General features: G+C 42.4%; 1 protein-coding gene across 7 annotated transcripts in view; it reads left to right on the top strand.

Annotated features, from left to right (window-relative positions):
• Positions 1–20,368, top strand: part of PRR5 (proline rich 5) — a 97,334-nt gene that overhangs the window by 11,503 nt on the left and 65,463 nt on the right. For 6 of the 7 annotated variants that reach the window (XM_071816532.1, XM_071816543.1, XM_071816523.1 and 3 more), the window contains one exon: positions 12,285–12,422. The exons of the other annotated variant lie outside the window; for it this stretch is intronic. The gene's annotated coding sequence lies outside the window, so the exon portion shown is untranslated. The remainder of the gene's footprint in view (positions 1–12,284; positions 12,423–20,368) is intronic. 7 annotated transcript variants of the gene reach the window in all.

The raw sequence follows: 20,368 nt of genomic DNA on the forward strand, positions 1-20,368 counted from the left end.
GGATTTACCCAGGTTTTCCAGACTTCAAAATTACTATGAAAGGAAACCAAGTAGGCTGATGCCCTTCTTTATTTCTGTTTGATTTTTTTAATAGAAAGTCAGATCCAGCCCAGCCTGTGAGTCTCCATGACCGTAGCAAGTCAGGCAAGGCAAGAGAGGCTCTTGCATTTCTTTCTTCAGCAAAACCTGTAGACTTCTGTTCAAATCCCATCACTTTAGAAAGGCAGCAGATTATTTCAGCTCTTGAAAGTGTGCCTGCAGACTGCCCCATCACTGAAGAAAATGTGCATGTGGGGGCTGGAGGGTAGAGAGTATTCCCTTGTCTTTGGTTTTGTTTTTCAATTTAGAGGGCTATTTTTGTTTTCATCCCCCCCCCCCCCCCTCCCCTGCCCCCCCCTTCTTTGAGCGGTACCATTATGTCAAAAGTGAACTTTTTAGACCACCTTTTTTCTGCTGCCCTTTAATTAGCAGATGAGAGCTACCAAACATCATCCCACAAAAATTTCAGCAAAACCAAGAGGTTCTTGGTGTATGTATCAGGTGAGCAAACAGAAGGAGAAAAATCATGATATTATAGCAGGCTTTCAGCTTCTTTTGAGGCAGGGAAGTAATTTTTTTAATTACCTCTAAATAGAGTGCTGAGGAGTAAAAATAAGCTGTGTTGACTCTGCGTGGGGAATGGACCATATTTCCTTGGGGGACTGCTGCCTTGTAGTCATCTCAGTATGGTCTTCAGTATTCAGTCAGATACAGACTCTGTGTGAAACAAATGGAGTCTGCTGGCCTTTTGTGGCATCTTGTAAAGCCCTTTTGTCCCTCATAGTTTGAAAATGAAGGGAAACGCGGAGGAATTCTGGGGTTTGTTTTTGAGTCTAGCCTGCTGCTATGAGATTAGGTAGAAACGCTTTTGCTGCTCTTTAGTTACCCATGAGTGATTCTGCCTAGAACATATCCTGAGAGAACATATGCTTCTGGTTTTGCTTATGCTGAATTATCTTTTTTTGTGCTGCTTTCCTGCAGAACCTACCTCAGTCAGATTTTGGTCTGTAAGTCTATGGCTGAGGCTCCTCTGTTTGAGAATAGTGCCAAAAACCCCAGCAAATAATAATTGGGCATCCTTAAATACAATTACTTCTGTGCTATTTTGTAGATACTTAGGGGCCTACTTAATAAAGCTTGGAGGAAAAATTGTCTGACTTGTGGCTAATTTTTATTGAGGTGTGATTACCCTTGAATCTCGGAGAGAGTTTTCCCCAAATAGAAAGTCTGAGAAATGACGCTCAGGCTTGTGCAGTCTCTTGAGCAGCTTTCGTGTTTGGGGTTTGGTTCTTGAGGGTTTCCCCTCTTCGTTCTCTGTGTGTCTGAACCCTTGGCAGCTTTCCAGCATTGTTCTCCGACCCGCTGCAAAGGAGCAGAGGAGCGATGCTCTCTCGCCGCTAGTTCAGCAGAGATGGTGCGATAGCGTTTAGTAAAGGTTAGAGACGCCGGCTGAGGGGAGGTTCAGAGTCACCCACCCAGCCACGTGCCCCAGCTTGTGGTTCCTCTCTGTTTTACTTGTCTGTTTTTTTACTCAAGGAAGGTAAGCGTAACCAAAACTGGCTTTTGCTTTTCAGGATCTTTCTTTTGACTTTTTTTCCCCTTTTTTTAAATTTTTTTTTGAATTCCTTCTTTTTATTGCATAAGTGGAATAACTGTTGCTCCAGTGCAAATACTGTGGCCCTGGTAAAAGCCTCTCTCCCCCGCTTCATTATAAATACTGTACAGATGATTGCATCTCTGTGTAACGCACAACAGTGACAAATAAGATTTGAGGGAAATTTGTCATTGAAGCACTTACCACCCAGTATTGTCCACCAGTACACATTCAACAAGCTCCACTGTACACCCTGATATTCAGATTCTTCTCTTTGATTATCACCTAACTTTTGCTATTGTAATTTCATAAGATTTCCCAAAGTTCACATGGTTGGGTTGTACTGCTGGAACTGAAATTTAAATCGTGTTGCCCTTCAGCTGCTTGTGACACTGGAGCTCTAGTGTTTCCTCTTTTTTCATGGAAGCTTGAAAATTCTCTGACTGCATCATCTTCTGTTGAACAAGCAGTTTTGTTCAGGTTTTAAATGAGTCCTCCTACTTGCATAGGGTTTTTAGTTGCTTACAATATGGTTGGGGAAATAGCGTTTTAAAAGTTTCTAGGTTTGTGTGCTCCTTGCACCAGCAGAGGCTTTTACTCATAAAGCAGAGCAAAGATGCTGCACTACCGTCCAATTTACAAACTGCTGTTTCCAGTTAAAATGTGCAGAGGCCCCCTTTGCCCCAGCTGATACTGCCCTTACCCCTCTGCCGGCAGTTCCTCTTGTATGTCTCTGCTTAGCAGAATAGGCTGTGTGAGCAGTCCCTGACCCACTTCAGGCAAAATTGGAAGGCTCAGGTTAAACTGTGAATGGGAGATGCCTAAATGGGGATGGCTGCCATAGTACTGGACTGCTTTAGCTCTCCCACTTGCATCCACAAAGGGATCTGTTTGCACAGGGTGACAGTATCTAAGCAAAAACTTAGGCTGGTTTAAATCCATTTAACACTTCTGCAGCAATCATGTTTTGGCAGAACTAGAGTGTTCCTGTGAGCCTGCATAACATGTTAGTTTGAAAAATGTTCACCTTTAAATTGCCCAGCGATGTTTTTCTAGCAGCTCTTTTCCTCTCCACAGCCTGGTGAGAGGCTAACACCTGGGGCTTTTGTTTTTGAGTGAGTTTTTTTGGTCCACATAACTTGGTACATGCTCCCAAAGCTCACAGAGTGTAGTGCAGGTAGCAGGCTGCCTGTGGTCTCTCAGCAGGTGGCAACTCTTCCTTTGCTGGAAACAAACTCATCCATCTGTTCATGTGTGAAAATCCCAACAGGCATGGAAATTTCAGTAGGAATGAAGACATGACAATGAAAGTCTTTTCAGGACAACCTGGCAAATTCATATGTAGAAGAAAAAGACACCACCACCCAGACTGAAAAGGATCTTGAAATAAGAAGTTTAAAGTTCTGTAGAACTTTGGCCAAGTTGGGACCTGGTTGGGTAGTCCAGGATAACTCGTTGCCTTTACCAAGTGGATGAGAATGGTGAAGTTGTTTTAGGTTTTTGTGTTTTTTGTTTTTTTTTTTTTTCCTTCTTTTCATATTAAGGATATTTTCAGTTCAGCTGATACCAGTTTAGCCATCAACACAGTCTTGAGGCTTTCACATTTGTATGCTCACAACCATGGCAGGTTGGAACAAAGCAGTGCCGTGGTGGCTGATGAAGTGGCATCGTATTTAAGCTGTAGAATGACCAAGAGGAGACTCTTGGTGATATTGCTGCTGCTGCAGTTATTTGATCATGATTGTACTTAAGCAACTTATTAGCAGAACCATTGTATTAGACTTTGTGTAAGTACATGGAAATAGACACTTAAAATGCATCTATACACACACACACATAAGTATACACATTCTAAGTTAATAAAAAATAAGAGGTCTGGTAAGAACTCCTTGGAGTGAGAAGATAGCTAGAACCAGCACCACTGAGGATACTACAGCCTCCTTCAGCCTTCTGATAAATGCCCAATGTCAGCTAGCATGATCTAAGTCTTAACAGACAAGTATATATTAGATTTTTCTCTGATTAAACCACCAGCCATCCTGCAGGAACAGTTTCCAAATTGTGCTCTCTTCAGCGCACAGGCTGAGTTTTCTTCCTTGATTTCTTTGCAGCTGGTGAGCCAAACCAGTATCACACCTGTCTGCCATTTATCTGCCGGCTTTGCCAGTGCCGGAGCAGCTGTGCAACAGCAGTTGCCATCTGTCTGGGGTGAGGACAGATTGCTTCTGCAGAGACTAAGGAAGTAATTAGAAGGCGAATTTAATTTGCTCTTCAAGCACATCGAGGTCCAAGTACCTCTCCCCACCCCCCCGCCAAAAGAGCTGGGGGGAGAAGAAGGAAAGGAAATTATAGGAGGGAAGCATAGGGAGGAAGGAATCGAGCTGTGTCCTCGCCATCTGTCCACCATGACTCGCACAGCTGCTCTGCCACTGACAGGTTGCTGTGATCCCACCCAGCACTGACAGCCAAATGACTTGCATGGTGAACACAAACCACTGAAGATTAATACTTCTAAATAGCCTGGTCAGAATAAACTGTGCCTGGAGGCAGAGCCTTTAACTGCTCAAAAGCCTTCAGTATCCTCTCGCATTTCTTCTCTCATTTCTCCCTTCTCTCCACCCAAGATTTGCTCAGAATCTGGGAGCCAAATAGAATTTCAGTACATGGGCTTTTTCTGGATCAGATCTTGTGCCTCTGAATGCAGCACAATCAGTTTTGGAACATGAAAAGGTAATCTAGAAGCAAAGGGGAATGGCCAGTTACAGCTAGAGTGAGGCTGATTCTGTGCTTAAAATTAGTTAAGGATGTGCTTACATGCTTCTTTAGCTCAGGGCCTCTGTCTGCTCCCTGGGGCTCCACAGTTTCTGACAGTCCCAGCTTCAGGGGCCTGTGGAAGATGCCCTCCTTTTATTTGTGAAGAATATGTATTTTGCATCTGTTGCTGTGGAAACATGCCAAGCAGTCAAACATGGACTTCAAGGTAACAAATATTAGAAACTAAAAAAAAATACCAAGGATATAGCATTCTTCTGTGAATGACTTCAGATATCTTTCTTGACATCTCAGTCAGGTGCTCAGGAGGTGTCTGAGGGGTTCCCCCAGGACAAGGTGTGTGGAGTCCACCTCTTCTCTTCTGGAGGCTCTTCAGGGGGGATTCTCATAACAGCCCGAGTCCAGATCCAGTATCTGTTGTCAGCAATAGAAAAATACCTTGTGTACCAGTATAAAAAAATCCAGCAAGACACGCTATGTTTGGTTTTCATCTCTTGGTATTACTAATGTTCATAGAGTTTTTCCAGAGTCTGGTCACTGGCAAGTGTCCCTTCCTGAGGCTGAAGGAATTCAGGCAGTTGTTAATCCCCAATAATAGCTCTGCATTTAGGTCTTACTGAAAAGCTGAATATTGTTTAGAGGCTCAAGGTGTCTCTCATAACTGTTCAGAAAGGTGAGGATGGGATGACAGTTTTTACATCTGTAGTATTTGCACTGTGGGACTTCAAATTATTGAGGGCAGGAACACAAAAAGATAGCTGAGTTGAATCCAGGTGCTTTTTGTGATAGTCCTGTAATTGCTGCTACTTATATTTACCTTTTCTTCTTTGAAGCCACTTTATTTCCCATAAAACCCTTCTCTATGTAGTGCCTCCAGCACACTGGGTCCAGACATTACTGCACAGTTTATGTAACCTCTGGCTGGTTTCAGTGATGGAGGATTGATGGAGCCATGATTTTGCCAACTTCTGCGTAAGTCCAAGCCAAACATTCACATCTCCCCAAATTTATGCAACTGAGAGGTTAGAGATCTGCCCTGCCTTCTCCCAGCAGTAGTTTATCATCTGCTATCCAGGCATATCATCCCCACTAGAGGGGCATAAAAAACTTCTTGTATATCCTTTTCTCCTTTTATTATGAAGGGGTTCAGGCAGCAGTACCTGCTTTGAGAATGGCAGCAGATGCAGGCTATGGAGCTGTGTTCTCATGTTACTGGGTTTCCTCAGGAAGCTTTTGACTAAGCAGCTGCTGTCTCGCATGTAGTCAGGAGCTGAGTCTGAGAGTGTAGTAAAAATGTCAGAGGAAATACAAGAAGTCGCTGCCCCCAGCTATTTGCTACCTTTCTTCAGAATCTGCAAGGCTGGTAGAGCAGAAAGTATCTCAGTATTGTATCTGGCAGCTTCACTGGAACCTCACCTTCCTTGGCAGAGGAGCTGACACCGCTTGATTTTGCACAGAAACAGACTATAACACAGCCCCTCTGCCAGCTTTGCTTTGGTGGAGCAGGGGAAGCGGTAGAATTGGTAATAAGTGTCATAATTTATTAAATTTCTTTTTCCAGACTTGAAAATCATCTGTGATGAGCTTCGGATGAACTACTTACTTTTTGTCCGTATTGTTATTTTTTTTAATTTTTTCCCCCTTTTCCCTCACATAATTAAATCCAAGTGGAAAGTCCTTCTATGTTCGCAGTATGTGACTGAAGAGTACTACCCATGTAAGGATTGGACTCTTCCCCAACACACACTTTTTCTTTCCCTCTGCAGTCATAGTGATCCTGGAAAAGGAGAATTACATTGCTTTTGCCCAATCCATGCCACCCAGCCAAAACTTTCTTTTGCAGCCAGGGCTGTGTGAGCCTCTCTTGCAAACTCCGCTACAGGTCCTGCATATGTCTCTAATCTCATGCCAATGCTGCCATCGTTAGGTTTGGTTGTCACTACTGTGCCCATAAGTAACCCCAGCTCTGCTCTAAATATAGAGAAAATGAGTGGCTTTTGCTCCGGTGTATGCCTGGAAGGTGCTGAGCCAGAAGCTTGGTGGTTTGAGTGGAGATGTCTACGTTAATGTTGGTGGGCCTTACAGCATGTTCAGCAAAGTCTACAGATTTGTGAAGAGAGACAGATAAAGTTGTCAAAGGGCTTCGTGACCTTGTCATTGCTTTTTGCCATGCAGAGTTTAAATTCTTGCTGCATTGGAAGTCAGTTCTGGCTCCACTTTGCTGTCAGATGCTGCTCTCCCTCTCCAGTCGCTTCTTCCAAAGCTTGCTTATCACTGCCCGTGCCAGGAGCGCTGGATCAGCTGAGAACGGTGTGATTTGTTCCTCTAAACTGGTTATGAGTCTCCATTGCCGAGGATCCATCAGTCTCTTAATCCCTCCATAGAGGGTTGCTGCTGTTCTTAATCAGAAGCTACCATTCTTGGGGGGTGTTTTTTCACGTCAGCTTCAGAAGCAGCTGCCTGACGTGTGGTCTGGCACCTCTGCAAACTGAGGCTGAGTGCTGGGCTTGGAAAGGGACCGTGGTGAGGACGTCTGTGGGCAGCACCTCCCCGCCATGCAGGAATTGCTTATAAATAGGAAGACAAATTGAAACGTTCTCTTTTTGGTTTTCCACCTCCTGCAGTTTGTAGGAATGAGGAAGGATGACAATAAGAAATGTTGGTACTGTAGTCAAAAAACAAAGGCAGCTGAGGGAGAATGCCTGCCTGGATTTGCTCAGTTTTCAAATACAGGGGTAAAGCAGTTGACAATCCCTGTCCGTGAGATTGCCTCAAGTGACTGAGCCAGTGACAGAGACCCAGCGGGTGCTCAAGTGATATTCTTCCAAAATGCCCTCATTTAAGCTCACTGCATCCTTTCCTAGTAAAACCCTTCAAATGCTGCTTCAAAAATTAATGTGTTTGAGTGCTTGAATGGAAGCAAAGGAGAAACCTTTCCATTTTGTCCTGAAAAAGCCTGTGGAAAGTTTAAAGGGAACTTCTTCAGTATTTATTTATGCTGCGTTCACCCATCCAAGAGCTCTTGTCCCTGAGTTACCTGAAGCTTTAGTGTTTTATTGAAATTGCTGGGGGATGTTGATTTTCATGTGAGGTCTGTGAATGGTCAGCCTGTAAACCAAGACACTAATATATCAACTACAAATTTGGCTTAAAATGATACATGTTATGAATAGGATTTTCCATTTTTTTTCCTGCTGAAATTGTTGAATAAGTTTCTATAATTTTCATTAAAGCAGATCCAGAGCAATGCAGAAAGATTTAAAAATGTCAATCTATAAAAACATTTATGAGTTCAAGGAGCTCTGCTGTCAGGATTTTTTTTAATCTGTTTTGTTGAGTGGTAGTCCCCTCTTGAAAAATGTGCTACTGTTCTAAATCTATGATTAAACCTGCTTACAGTATGAAAATGCTGGCAGTGATGCAGTTGCATTTGCAAGCTTTGCTTGTGAGATATTTTCACTTACCTGAATACGAATTTAACTTGGGGTGCTGCGTAGTCCAGTTCACAAGGTTCTCTGTATGAACACGAGCATCAGCACCTATGCCTTGTGTAAGCATCCTCACAGTGATCTGCATGCAATTTGTCTGTGCCGTCGATCAGTCCTTACATTAAAGATTTGGTCTATGGGAAATGAAGAATGAGAGAGGTTTTAAATATGGAGTATCAGTGGAGAGAGGTTTTAAGTAGGAGTTTTAAGTGTGGAGAAAGTAATAATCTGAGATAAGAGGGATCTTTTAGTGCTTTTAAGACTTGGTTAATCCTCCTATTAGTCCCTTAAAGTTTCATTCTTGGTTTTGGTACATGTGCTAGCTTTTTCTTTGTTTCCATGGAGTAAAATTTGACACACTTTAATGCAGAGCTTTCTATGACTTTTTCATCTTACTTCTAAGGGTAACATCAAGGATTTTCAGGAGAAATTATTGCCTTTAGGTTTCTATCTTCATAAATTTATGCTCTCAGAGAGATAAAAGCAGATTAAGTGTCACTATTGCAGTATAAAAGAAACTCAGCAATACATGCAACAGAAACAGGCTGTCAGCAAAAAAGAAGTCAGCATTAAAAACAATCTTATTATTTGTCTGAAGTACAGTGCTGCTGCAGGGAAAGTCAACAAGGGTTTTCCTATCCATTTCTGTACCCAAAATTAATCAGAATTCATCCTTTAGTTATAATTTGAATTTACAGTATGAGTTTTAATTCCATTAAAGTGAAATATTTCTTTAAAGAAGAAAGATCAGGGAAATAAAGCCCAGAAGACATACTGTCATCTTTTTTTTATCTCTGGGGGAAAAAAAAAAAGGGGGGAGAGAGAAAAAAGTATTTTGTACCTGCAAATCTTTCACAAGTCTGAAGGAAGAGTGATCCAAGGTGCTTGGGAAGCCAGGTATGGCATAGGCTGAATCATGTGGTTTCATTTGTTGGGACCGGTTGTAGGCTGGCTTGTAGGCTGGGGAGGGGAAGGCCCATAGCACAAAAGGCCACTTGTTTCATAGACTGAAGTAAGGCTTAGCCACCATAGAGGAAAAATCTATATGTATGTAACTCAAGGAATAAAGCTGAGTGTACAGATGGTATGTTTTACATCAGCATCTTTTCACTACATTCTTCCCATGCAATTTTTTTCCATGCTTCGGCTTGACTGACTTGAGCCTGCGAAACTCTGAAAGCAGTGACCAAGCCTTTGCAATTTCCAGCCATCAATATGCTTCCAAACGAAAATTCTCAAATAAAAAAAGGTCTGTAATGTTGCCACTGGGGGCTTTCACACAACAGACCTTGATCACGTCGACCTGCCAGGCTGACTGTAGTTTAATTGCAATCGCTATTTCCAGCCAGCATGTTGATTCTTGGCTTGCCCCTTCATAGACCGCAGTCGCTGAAATGATAGAGCTTATTTGCTGGCCACTCATGGCTGCATTAAAAGACATAGGCAGTAATACCCAAAATTAGAGCCTGTGTGACTGATTTCTCTGGCCGTAGCGGGCTGCGCAGTGCGTTTAAGTGGGGCAACTGTGTCAGCTCCACTGAAATGCTGATTTACAGGAGCTCTTGTTGGTCCTGAGGAGGAGCTGACAGGCCCTTTGCTGAGCAAGTTCATGCTGTGTGAGAAGTGAGTTTTGTCCATGCTCACAAATGAGTTACAGGCACTTAGAAAAGGAGAGCAGTTATATAATGCACCTGTGATGCATGATCCTGTGTTTTACCCTGTGTTTTGGAATATTTGCTAGAATTTAGACAACTAGCCTCTCTGCCAGAAGCAGCATTGAATTTGAGCAGATTCCAAAATCGCCGTTCTTTCAAGCAGCATCACCAGCCTTGCTATGGCTTTTCCTCCTCTGCCTCACACATGGAATATATTTGGAAATTACACTGCCCTGTGGTTCAGAGCATTTTGAGCTGAATCTGGATTTGTGGCAGCTTTGGGGTCCAAAACCCTCTGGAGTCATGTTTCTTTCCATGCTGGTCAGGAGGTCTCTAAAGCTACATGATGGTTATGTCTGCAGAAGTATTTTGGGTCGTTCACTGTGGTTCCCCTCAGAGACACGTATTGCTGCTTTTCCTATAGCGAAGTGGAGGGATGGATAAGCAGTGTTGTGTGTGAGAAAATGGTAAAGCAGTCGTGAAGTTCTACCTCTGAGAAACACTTAGTTTTAGGCACGGTATCCATACTTAATAACAGAAGGCTACATGAATTCTTGATTTGCTTTATGTGCCAAAATAATGTACTGATTGCTCAGCTGGTGCAAGAAATATGCTTAATTACAGTCTCCTGGAACTTCTATACAACAGCATCATGTTTAGTTTTGTGGGTTTTTTTTTCTCAGGCATTCTCTTTTTCTCTTTGCTCTGAACCTATAAATAGTTTAGGATATACAAGGTATTAGATGAAAGCAAGAAAAATGCAATTTGCTAGTTTTAAAACAATATATATATTTCATGCATGTGTTGATGGAATAGCCAAGCTTTGATCGTCAAAGTTAGGTCGATTTAAGTAAAAAAGGCAGTGGAGACTTATTCTGAAGTAACCCCCTCAGATCCTGAAAAATAGCAGTGTGTTGGTGGTTTATTATCCCAGTTAATCAAATTATCACAGGTTATAGGAAAAATGGAGGATTTTTTTTTTTTATCTGCTAGTATGGAAATGTCAAAGCAGGGTCTCCAAGCAAAACACTATTTTTATACCCATAAGCATGTAATCTTTTGAGAACCAAATAGTTACTATTACACTTTCTGTGCACAATATCTGTCTAAAATCAGCAGGATTTCTCATATACTTTAAATTAGAAGATTAAGAATCTTCAATTTGCCTTTTAAGTTGGGGGGGGGAGGGGGGGGCAAAGCCACATTCATGACAAGTCCTATTATTTTAGATAAGTACTTTGATGGTGTCCACTTCCAGCTAAGATCATAGCTTTTGCAAGACCTCGTTCTCCTGGCCACTCGAGCAGATGCTCCTGATATAAACCCAGCTATTTCAAGATATGTATCTGATGCAGCTCCCTTTGCTTAGAGCAGTTTTTCATATGCTAGTACAACATCTAGCTGTGCCCACAGGAGTTTTACTTGGTACAGCGTGCTCATATCTTGGGTCTTTTTTTTTTTGCTATACATCCTTCACTTAAGGTTTGTTTATGTGTCATCTCGCTGATGCATGTATGTCGCTGAAAAGGTTGCTTTCCCTACCTTGCCCACAGGTATTCAGAGTATCAGCTTGTGGCTCTGCAGCCTCTAAGCTGTGAATAGTTTCTTCCATCCTGCAGGCTGTCTGCTGAGCTGCTGGTGCGTGTGTGCTCCTTAACGCATTGCAGTGAAAACGCACTGACTTCACACAACACCGCTTAAATATTTAAACTAACACCTCTGATTTTGAGTGAAATAAGTGGTAACAGAACGAAGCTCACACCCATAGAGCAGACAAAAGGTGGGAGTATAAGGGGATTACTTAGTTCTCTCAGACATGGGAAGGATTAACCTTTACATAGATCTTTTTTAAAACACATGCAGTTATTTGCATCCTTGTGAAGAGGGTATGAAATGCCACAAAACAAACGCAAGAGCAGTTTATACCCAGGATAAACTGAATCAGAAAGAAGATCTGTGTATTCGTAGTTCAATTTAGCAGTGCGTTAGAGCTGGTACTAACAGCTGTGCAGAATGCAAGGCACGAAGAACCGCACTCAGAATGTGGATGCAGATGTGTGAGAATACTGCTGTGTGTCTATTTGTGTGTATATCTATCTTTTTCCTATTACTGTTTTACATTTATTGACCAGTGATTAAAAAAACAATATTTAAAATGTGAAGTTGTTTGTATTGTAAGTCATATAACGATAAATTCTGTGCTGCACCAAGATAACTGCTCTGGGGTTGTTCGTTGTCTTAACAGTCATCTCAGAGAGTCACTTCAAGACTAGGTCAGGACAGATGGTGATATTATGACCATCATTTGAAACCCTACAGTAAGAATTTCTACTATTTCTAAATTATGCATGTAAGACTTCTCTAGGCCTTACAGGCCTTATAGGACAGCTGCTCTCCAACAGTGATCAGCAGAGATCATATTTGAAACCTTTTTCTGTTGTGTCTTTAGCGCTGGAGCACAGGATGCTTGCACTGATGGTGCTCATGGGAACTCACCCTCTGTAGTGCAGGTGTAGCTCTTAGTGTTGGTGTCAACGAGTTGCTCCCCCTGAAGAAAACAAAACAGAAAAGGGAAAAGTGCAGGAAGAAATGTTTATTTCTAGTAGTGATGAGATGGAACAGCACTTGTTTCACTTCTGCGTGTGTCATGTATGGGCTTGTTAGTGCGCTCTTGAGAAACAATTCCTAGATTAGCAATATGTGCAATACTCCTTTTTTGTGCATCTTTTGTTGCAGAGCTGCCTTTTTTGCAAGGGGCTGACTTTTTTCAACCGAATTGTACCACCTGTCGAGGATTTTCATGTGACTCTCGAAAGCCTGCTGCAGACTCTTCCTTATTTGCTATTCAGTCCTGTTTTCCTCTCCCTTTAGCAGGTAAGCACATGTTTCTGCAACACTATTTGCAACTGGAAGTGTTACCAATTTCAGACACCTGGAGAGTTCATTCCCTTGGATTGATGAGGGTTAGCACCTCTCTTCCAAGATTTCCCACTGATCCCCCTCTATTTTCTGCCACGGAAAAATATCTGAATAACAATGCAGTACTGTGGGATTTTTAACACCAGCTCATGTCAGTCTACATCCCTCTAGCTTTAGTGCAGCTTAAAAAATGGTATGCATGGACTTTCAGCTGTGAATCTATTTACAGCTGAATCAGGGTTGTGAGCAAGCAATACAGAAAATTGCTTGAATTTCTGCTCTCTGAGAGGAGCCTCTACATAACTTTGTCCTTGGAGAAAAAAAAAAAAAAAAGGAAAAAAGCCCTGAAGTAGAGAGCTGGAATGGGCGATGCAAAAGCTTGGATATTACCCACCACAGGGACCTCGAGCTGAATGAGAGGGTTCAGATACTGTTCACCAAGATCATGGTCAGACAACCGTGGCAGGAACAGATTAAGCTGCCCTGGCTGACTGTGCACTGTAGCATATAAAGAATTCTCAAGTGACCTATATATGACTGATGCATACGTGGGTGGGACAAGAAGCAGCACCAAACAGCTGAGTGGTAGTGATGTCTTGCACAGTTGCAGAGATTTCTGCAGAGGTGCTTGGCACAACCCTCTGGAGTTCCTTAATATTAATTGCTAGAATTGGATCCATGTTTAAGATTCAAGGCTTTTAGGAAGGAGGAAATTTTACAGATTTATTGAAATTACTTTCAGTAAACACTAGTCATTAACGGAGAGTGTGTATGGGGGTTGCATGTGCATTTATGTGAAAGGCAAGTAAATGTGCTTATCTGTCTTTGATGTTGTTCTGTTTTTCTTTTAACGTTATCATTGCGTGTAATTGCTCTTATTTTTTTGAAGCAACTTGGAAATTTTGTCAGAAAACAATGACCAGTTTATTCCTCCAGAAGATTTTTTTTTTCTGGTCCTATTAAGAGACTTATTTTCTCTTTAAGACTTATTTACTTTATTACTAAGCTGCAGAATCTAACCTCTGCTGTGATTTGAACTTTTTTTCCTGTGTTTTTTAAGCAGAGGTCTTGTCTAAAGGGTTCACTGTTGAAAACTACTGTTTTTATTTACTTGGCAGTAATGCATGCTTGCTTCCCAACTTGTATGAAGTGGCAGATGATGGGAACACCTATTCCATGCTGCTTCATTGCAGTGGTAGCTTGATTTTGCTACAGTGGTTGCTTGATTTTATCTCAGGCTGCAGGGGGGTAAATGGTCCCCTGTAATCTGCAGCTCCCACCAGGCCTTGCACCATAATCCAGTGCAAGGCTGTGACCTACAGCAGAATTTGGCTTTGTCTTTGAACTGGGCACAGATGTTAAAAAATGAGAGAAACTGTCTTCACTTGTGCTGCACTTTTTTCCCCAGGGATTTCCAGGGTGCTGTTACCCCCTTGCCTCTCTGGATTTCCTGAGAAGTAAGTTAGCAGCACCAGTAGCAGAGAGAGGGTCTTGCACAAAGGGAACTTGATAGTCCCAGGTCATGAAGACTATGGGTATGGATGTCGCTCTTCTTGTTATAAGTGATTCCTCTGGAAATGTTGAGGGAGGAATCTGGGTATAACTGAGTCCGCAAATCCCTGCTACCTCTGCCCACCTTATTTCAAGCATACCAAGAAAATTTCTGCTCCTGAACTTCACCACCTTCTCTAAAACAAATACCCATGTCTGCTGTTAACAAAGTTAGCAGTCTACCAACTAATCTGTTAGCAAACAGGAGTTCTGTCAGCAGCAGTAACTCCAAATACAGCTGCTGGGAGGATTCAGCCATTGCCAGCAGAACTTCTGCTCTGATGCTTCACCGAAATATTTTGGAAGGTTCGCTGTGAACGCTCCATCTTGGTTTTGTTTGTTGCTAAACTTTTTATTCTTGCTATTGTAAATACGTACCCGGCAGACTAAACAGAGAGACATGAGCATCCCTTCTGTTCCTAGCAGAGCATTTGCGAACTATCCCACTGTAAACTGTTTAGGGATGACTATGACATCTGTAACCTCACTGTGATGGACAGCCAGATCAGAGTTCCCACCACGCGAGAGGGCATTATTAGACATTATGCCTTGAGCAACATGCTGCCACCCTGACAGAGTGTTTTCTGATTGGAAATACCAGCACCTTATGAAAAACCACTGCCTGCCTGCTGCAAGCCCAGCATTTTGTAACCACTTGGGTTTTTTTCGTTGCAAAAGCCATAACTGTCTGGCAATATAATAGACTTTAAGTGGTGTTTAGGGTTTTGTTTTATTCAAATTTATATTCCAGCAGTGTGCATATTTTCACAGTTACTTTTATTATTTGCTCTTCCTTGTGGTATAATATAATTCAAAAGTCTTAGGAGTTTGGTCCTACTCCAACAGAGACTGTAGAAAAAACGTATTGAAGGTTTCAGGCCCCTAGTAGCTTGCATCTGCAGACCATGGCCTTTATAAATGGTTTTATATAGGTTTTACTTTCTGGATGTGTCCCATGTTATTCCATGTAAATGTCACAGGGTTAAAATCCAGTACATACAGAAGCCTTAGCATGGCAGGGGCCTAATCACAGACAGCAAAGTAATGTTTGCTGTGCTCATAAGGAGACAGAAGTCAGTAAGAGAGTGCAGAGGTAATAAAGGAGGTTAGCAGTGTTTACTGTGTCACAGCTGATAAGCACTCAGTCTTTTCCTAGTTAGTATTATGACAAGTCCATGGAAAAGTTATAGCTTTTTGCTCTCTTTTTTCTCCTCCTCTGGTATAAAGATGAGTATTTTTATTTATTGTTTAATTCTCCCTGTCCAGTGCTGGAGTGGATGTTACACTCAGCTCATCTCTTCCTTAAACTTTCAAGTGATTCCCTAGCCAGAAGGTGCTCTTAACCAGCAAATCCCATTTGTCTTTCTGTTGTGACCATCCCATGAAGTCTGCGAACTTTGTCCTTTTCTCTCAGTCCTGCAGTGCCTTTTGTCAGCAGCAGACTCTCCTAGAAATACTCCTAATTTAATATCTCTCTACTTGAAATACCAACTGAGCTTATAAACCAAAGATAGCTCCCAAAGGTCTCTTCATCTAGGGTCAGAGCATGTGCTTGAGGAAATGAAACATTAATTAGTTGGATGCCAGATTATTTACACTTGTATTATGATCAATCAGGCAGTAAGAGACTGGGGATGACATTCATCTTATCTAATTTGAGTTACTTACAGCTTGGCATACTGTATCTGTATCTAAACTACTCACATTGTGTTCTCTTTATAGTTGGTGGAGAGAACAGGCATGTCCCCAGCATGACTTCCCTGATCAGGTTTAAATATCCTTTCATAGGATGCGATGAATGCACCCTGGATGTGCCCAGTTTTCTGCAGCCACTACAGAACGGGGTTTGGGTTTTCCTGTACACCTCTACTTGTGACATGTACATAATCCCACTCCTGATGTCCATGACCGGATTGAGCTTAAAAAAATGGAAGTCCAACCTAGAATGACTAAACTTTTTCACAGGAGTGTCTTAATGGCACCTTCCAGTTCTGACCACCTGGGTCACTACACTGCTGTCACTGTGGTCATGAGAGTCTAGTCTGTCTTCACAGGCTCTCATAGAGAATTTAATCAAAAAGAAAGAATTATTTCAAATGTTATTCCCAGCTTTCTTCCTGTCACTTATTTACCATTTTAGTGAAATACAGACAGTAATAAAGTGTAAATAAAAGCATAAGTATTCTATCTATAGAGCTGCCTATCTAACTGTATGTAAAATAACTGTATAACAGCTGAACTCTTAGATTTATTGCATTTAATTTTGCTATAAGTAGAGGAAGGTGAAAATAGTATCTTTTGTTCCTCTTTTTTTCCCCAGCTCCACACAACCCAAAAATCTTTATGGAGCTGAGCAAAGGAGGACAGGTCAGCTCCCTGAGGTCTGAATCTGTGATTCTGTGAATAATCTTTCAAAAGTTAAATAATGAGGATGACCAAAATAAGGCCTTGAAAAGTCATATGCCTGGCACAAAAAAGTGTGATATGGGCTTGAAAATGGATTATTTTTTTATTATTATTATTGTTCTTCAGAACTTGTGTTCTGTATTTGAAATGAAAGTGGGACCTCTAGGTGTTTCAGCACCTAACATTGACTAGATAGAATTTCTTGATAAGGATGTAAGAGTCAAGTGCAAGCGGGTCCTGGTCATATTTTCATTAAATCTCCTAACTAGGACTTAACAAAGTATCTAATAATTTTGGATGCCTTTTGTTTGCCTTTCATTTTGGTTACAAAGTTCATTCCCTCTTAAAGGGAAAGACAATTATACAGCATAAGGTGTTCAGCCTTTAAAAATTAAGGCAGCTATAATTTTTTTTTTTTTTTAACAGTACTGGGTACCAACAATAGAGTTGGAAAGCTTTTTGCCTTTAAAAAAATGCTTCAAAACATTTGAACCAGGAAGATTTTCTGCTGAAAACATTAGGTATGAAGCAATATACTGCAGTAAACAAACACTGAAACTTTCTATTTTGTTCCAGCAGAATAAGTTTAGATGCATTTGTTTCATATGTCATGCTAAATTTTTTTGCTAAACAAACCAAGCAAACCCAAATGGAGTCAATGAACCAAAAACCTGGATTCAAAAAGCCATTTATCTTCATGCCGGTCTCAGTCAAAAGTTCAATTCTGCATACTCTCCTTGCTCAGAGTGTTCAAATCTGGATCCAACGCTTTCTGTTGGAGCCAGTCTCTAAAACAGATGACTAATAAAACTAGCATAATGACACACACATATATATACACACACATACCTCCTTTTAACATGTGGAGTATTAGCTGAGGGCCTGGATTGTTTTATATTTATCTTATGTATAAAGTGATTCAACTCTCCCTTCCCTGTCTTCCTCCCAGTCTGGCCAGATCTTCATGCTGGCTCCTACTACTGCGTAACCAAATATTGCAGAAGGGAAGATGGCAGGTTTTTTAAGCAAAAAGGTAAAATATTGTTTTATTCATTTTCTCTGTGTTCATCAATCAAATTAAAGAGACATCCTAAAAATTGATGCAAGCAAATGGCATCCAAAGTGCCCTTGTGCATTTTATAATTGCACCCAGCTGTGATTACAGTCTCACAGAATATATTTTTGCATTTTCTTTTCTTTTGGTACACTTCACTGGTGATTCACTCCCTAGAAGGGATTCACCCCTTGTACGAGAGAGGGAATTCACTGGTTTCATGACCTTTTATTTCTGCTGTAGAAATGGGTGAACTCACTTGGAATAAATGCAAACCAAGCCAAAACGTTACACAGGATGAAATTAATTCAAAATCTGACCTTTCTGAGCCTTAAGGCGGGGGAGGCAAAGATGCTTCCCTCTGTCTTCTGCCCTGCAATATTTGCAAACACTGAAATATCACAGCAGGGGCTAAAGCTTTATGTAGGTGTTTCCTGGTGAAAAGCAGATGAACGGCAAAACTGTAAGAATCGCAGTGCTACTGCCACTTTTCAGGTCCATGCCAGGAGCGTGGTGTGGGCCCCTTCAGCTGCCTGGAAATGCCCAGATGCCCTGGCTGGTTTGAAGCTTCCAGTATGTCTTGCCACACCAGCCCACCTCATCACCACTGCTTGTGATGGCTGTGGATCAAAAGAGTGGGAACAATCATGTCCTGGAGTTCATCAAAAGCAGTGTGACCAGCAGGTTGAGGGAGGTGATCTTCCCCCTCTATTCCACTCTCGTGAGACCCCACTTGGAGTACTGCGCCCAACTCTGGGGTCCCCAGTGTGAGAAGGACTTGGACCTGTTGGAGTGGGTCCAGAGGAGGCCACCAAGATGATCAGAGGGATGGAACACCTCTGCTGTGAGGACAGTCTGAGAGAGTTGGGGTTGTTCAGCTTCAAGAGGTATCCTGAGAGACCTTCTATAAGCCTTCCACTACCTAAAGGGGACCTACAAGAAAGCTGAAGAAGGATTTTTTACGAGGGCATGTAGTGATAGGACCAGGTGTAATGGCTTTAAACTGAAAGAGTGTAGACTTAGATTAGAGATAAGGAATACATTTTTTTATTATGAGGGTGGTGAGGCATTGGGATGGGTTGCCCAGGGAAGCTGTGGATGCTTCGTCCCTGGAAGTGTTCAAGGCCAGGTTGCATGGGTCTCTGAGCAACCTGGTCAAGTGGAAGATGTTGCTGCCTATGGCAAGGGGATTGGACCTTCCAGTGCAAACCATTCAATGATTCTATGAACAAGACAAGAAGCGCTTAAAAATGTAATGCTGGTTTGCCCCCCATTCAATGCTGCGCTTTGGAGAACAGAGCGAAAGTGTGAAGCAAGGAGGTTTTATTTGTTTGCTAGGGACATGAGAGTGTCCAACAGGAAGTGTCTCCCACCAAGGAGGGGCACTGGCTTCAGATTTTTGTTCCTCTCTAAACAGGGGGTGACATGCCGCTGCTCCTGAGAGCTGCCTGAGGGGACAGGGGACCAGGGATGGGTCCTGCCTGTTGCATTTGCTGCCTCTTTCATGCTACCTGGAAAACCAAGAGACTGTCATCTTTTATAAAAGAGAACACACATGGTGGAGCACCTTTGATTTATAAATGTTTGTGGAAATTAAGCTGTTTCAGTCACGGGGCCACTGTTCATAAGGCAGTGGGGTCTCAGTGGGCTGCCTTGGCTGCCATTTTGTGTCGTCTCCCTGAGGCTGGGGCACAGTGGTGGCTGACGCTCCCTGCCCTGTCCCCGCTACCATTGTGGGGGCAAGTGGTGGGAGCCGGGCAGGGCCTGTGGGGGGCAATCAGTGGATGGATTGCCTCTGGCGAACAGTAACAAAACTGCTTCCTTGGCAGCACCTCCTCAGGTCGGTTGGTGGTAATGTGCATCCTGCCCAGAGGGCGCCATAACAAGTCGTGAGGGGCTCTGTCAAAAAGTTAAAATCTGGTGAAAAGCAGCATGCTGTCTACAGCTCCCTGAAAGGAGGTTGTAGCATGGAAGGGGCTGGTCTCTTCTGCCAAGTAGCAAGTGATGAGAGGAAATGGCCTCAGGTTGCAGCAGAGAAGTTTCAGATTGGATATTAGGAAAAAATTGTTCATGGAAAGGGTTGTCAAGCATTGGAACAGGCTGCCCAGGGAGGTGGTGGAGTCACCATCCCTGGAGGTGTTTAGAAGGTGTTCAGACGAGGTTCTTAGGGACATGGTTTAGTGCTAGAGTTAGGTTATGGTTGGACTCGATGATCCTGAGGGTCTCTTCCAACTGAAATGATTCTATGATTGTATGAATCTATGCCTGGGAGCATGTCTTCACAGATGTTATAGTGTCTTTTTAATTGTGGTGTGTTTTTTTTTTTGTTTGGGGTTCTTTTGGTATGTTTTACATGGCTGTTTTCAGGGCTTCCTCCCCATGTGGGTGGGGCTGCTCAGCACTGCCACTGCTGAGGGGGACACATGGTCCTGGCCTGGCCGCCCTCCCTGGTGTCCCCATCACCTCAGGTCTCTGGCCATTCAGGTATCATCAGACTGAAACCTGGCATGTGGCTCAAAAGGGCTTGAAATTTAAAAAAAAAAAAAAAAATAGACACAAATGGGTTTGTAAGATTTTAAGAGTCAGAGTGAGCAAAGGCTGCAGTTTCTCTTTGAGGCCTAGCTTTGTCTGTCCTCCTGTGAGCCTTCCCTCAGTGATCACCATGTCTCAGCATAAAAACGTCAAGTTGGTGAAGTTTGGTACCAAACTGTTTGTAAAGACCAAAGTATCTTAAAAGGACTGGAGACAGATTTGAACATGGGGCTGACTACAGTCCAGACTTCCCCACTCATGAGAGGTTTTCAGTTTATTTATTTGTTTCTAGTGACATTCCCAAAATGAAGTATACTCTGTAGCAACTGATTCAAGCAAGTGCTGTCTGCAAGCCTTG

The sequence above is a fragment of the Patagioenas fasciata genome, chromosome 1 (genome assembly GCF_037038585.1).
Source record: "Patagioenas fasciata isolate bPatFas1 chromosome 1, bPatFas1.hap1, whole genome shotgun sequence".
In the NCBI taxonomy this organism is placed as follows: Eukaryota; Metazoa; Chordata; class Aves; order Columbiformes; family Columbidae; genus Patagioenas; species Patagioenas fasciata.